Raw genomic sequence first — 3,132 nt, 5'->3', positions numbered from 1 at the left:
AACAAAAATCTAAAAAAATGAGGTAAAGTTTTTAAATCATACACTACACGTAAAACAATAAAACCACTATGTAGTGTGACAAGTTAGGTATAAATTATATAACAATTAGAGCAGTTACCAAATTAGTGTACAGACAGAAAAACCTAAAACACTAGGGGTAAGTCAAAATTAAATTCTAAAAAAAAAAGAAAGCAAAACAAAATAAAACAATAAAAACAGAAACTTCAAATAGCCCACAGAAAAATAGAAGGCTGGAAATGTGAGAACAAACAGAAAACAAAACAAACAGAATAATAAATAGCACTCTTAAGCCCTAACATACCAATGATTACATCAAATATAAGCATTCTCAATATACTAATTAAACACACAAATCAGCAGTCACTTAAAATTATGATCCAACACATGCTGTTTATAAGAAACTCACTCCAAACATTACAATATTGGCTAATTGAAAGTAAGAAGATGGACAAAATTATAGCATGCTACATTAACCAAGGGAAAACAAGGATGGTTATGTTAATATGAGACTTTGGAGCAAACAAAACTACGAGACAGAAGAAACCAAAACAACAATAACAAAAATTATATAATGATTTGAGAGCTGACCCACCAAGAAAACAAAGTAATCTTAATTATGTACATAAATAATGCAGCTGAAATATTTAAGGAAAAAAATCATAGAACTGAAAGAAATATAAAAATGTATAATTACAGTTGAAGACTTCAATGCTCTTCTCTGAGGCTAGCTTATGGAACAACCACACTATAAACGAGCAAGGATATAAAAGAACCCAATAGTACTATAAGCCAACCAAAAGAGTTATTTTTTTTTTAGCTTATTTTTTTTCCATGAGAGACAGAGAGAGGGAGAGAAAGAGAGAGAGGGAAAGAAGGAGACAGGCATTCTAGCAGTCTTGAAACTACAGTCTACTCCAATTCTCAGGCAGCCTGGTTCACTGTGCACAGCCATTGTGCTCCAGGAGATTCTGGCATGCAAACCCAAAACTTTTCCAGAGTGGGTCCAGGTGATTTGCTCCTGTACTACCAACAGAGTCCCAGCCAACAGGGTTTAAACAAAGCTCATAAAACGCTTAGCAGTAAAATACTCATGTTTTTAAAGTACCCATCTACCTGTGTCATAAAACAAATTCCACAGGATGCCGGCCCATAGGAGCTGTGCTCTGTGGAGTTACTCTGACCATGGGAAATCACAGACAATACAGAGCTGCTGGCTCCCAGGGTTTCATAGTTTCTGGCTCAGGGGCCCTCTGGGTGCATGGGTCTTGTCCCAAGAGAAGCAGGCAGTGGAGAAGAGGGGCAAAGGTGACATGGAGGTTGAGGAGGCTGGCTCTCACATAATCAACTGCATAGTTTGAGTCTGAGACCTGTGGCTTGAAAATCACACTAAGCACATGTGTGGGCATGCTGAAAATCCCAAGAGGAGAGTAGAGGAGAGGGGACTGCAACATGGCTATCTCCCTAAGAGTATTTCAGCTATTTGAAAGTAGGGCCAAAAATAATGATGTGATGAATGCTATGATGAGTCTTAGACTCCATTGTGCCTGGAAGGATTTGCTATTCTGGAAGATGCACCCATTTCCTGAGACCAGGCTCCTCGGTGATGCTGGAGGCACAGCTGGCACAGCCTTCCAGTTCCTTAATTATGTTCAAACACAGCACTGGAGAAAGCAGAGGAGGCAGTTAAGAACTAATATATTTATATTTATATTTATATTTATATTTATATTTATATTTATTTATTTTTTTTCTTTCTTGGAAGAAATTGGCAAAAAATACCAGAACAAAGAAGATTCCTTGGGTGATTCCTATGACATCATCTGTTATATCAACAAGGAGATGCAAAGGTTAGCAAGCAGGAAGCCTTTGCTCAAGGACACAAAGCTGGACTTGTGTGGGTACTGGGAGGTGCTAAAGAACTGCTCTTGGATGATGACAAGTTTGATGTTTACACCATTGCCTTTGGAATCCGAATGTCACACACATTGACTGGGCACTCCAGGAAGCCCATTGGGTCCTAAAACCAGGAGAATAGTTTCTTTGTCTGAGATTTAGCCAAGTGAACAATCCCTTTATATGCAGGCTTTATGTTCTATATAACTTCCAGGTCATTCCTGTCCTGGGAGAGATCCTTGCTGGAGGCTGAAAATCATATCGATACCTTGTAGAGAATATTTGATTGTTCCTATCTCAGGAAGAATTCAAGGAGATGATAGAAGACACAGGCTTTCAGAAGTGACTTATGAAAGTCTCACGTCAGACATCATAGCCATTCATTCTGGCTTCAAACTTCTAGCTGCTTTCCTGTCCTGGAGCCTGACCCAGGCACATTCTGTTAAAAACTTGGAACTGAATGATAATCTGATGTGATGGAAGCAGCATGTCTCCCCTTAAGGCTATGTGCCTTGGACTCTGAATTGACCAATTTCAAAGTGGAAGAAACATTCCTACCACTCTTTTGCAGCTTTCACCAGGAGCTGCTTCAGGTCTTCTCCTAGAGGTATTTGATCTGCCTTTTTGCTTAATTCCTGCTCACTTCTCTTGGCTATGCAGTGTGCAGTTAAGGTAAAATCAGCACTAACACACAGTTTTGACTTATAAAATATTAAAACAGAAATAAGATCTACAAATCAGAAAAACAAATGAAACACACAAAACAAACAAATTTAAAATAAACAAAAACAGTGCATGTTTTCCAGTCACCCTGTAATCCAACTGGGTTTCAAAAACAGAAAGCTGGGACCAGCAGTTAGCGTAATGGCTATGTCGCTGGACTCCCATGTAGTTGACTGCTGATCGCGTCCCAGACCCGGTGGCTTAAAACTCATACTGGGTGCATGTGTACGCGTGCCCAAGATCCCGAGAGGAGAGTGGAGGAGAAGGGATTGCGGCATGGCCATCCCCCCTGGGGGGTGATTTCTCGCTTTCTATCTCTCTATCTTTCTGGCGAGCGCACGTGCCCTATAGCAAAATCCTCTCAAAAAAAAGAAAAAAAAAAAAGAAAGCTAACAGAAAAATGTCCAAACACTTAGATACCAAACATAGCACTTCTAAATAAGCTATGGGTCAATGTAAATGCCTGAAGGGGGGAGGAGAATAACACATTAAACG

General features: G+C 39.5%; 1 pseudogene; it reads left to right on the top strand.

Moving 5' to 3' along the window:
- Window positions 1-1,470: 1,470 nt before the first annotated feature.
- Window positions 1,471-2,391, top strand: LOC102498320 (2-methoxy-6-polyprenyl-1,4-benzoquinol methylase, mitochondrial pseudogene; annotated as a pseudogene).
- The last annotated feature ends 741 nt before the right edge of the window (window positions 2,392-3,132 follow it).

This window comes from Tupaia chinensis, unplaced genomic scaffold (assembly GCF_000334495.1).
Source record: "Tupaia chinensis unplaced genomic scaffold, TupChi_1.0 Scaffold142468_1, whole genome shotgun sequence".
Lineage (NCBI taxonomy): Eukaryota > Metazoa > Chordata > Mammalia > Scandentia > Tupaiidae > Tupaia > Tupaia belangeri.
This window is presented reverse-complemented; position numbering and strand designations above follow the sequence as displayed.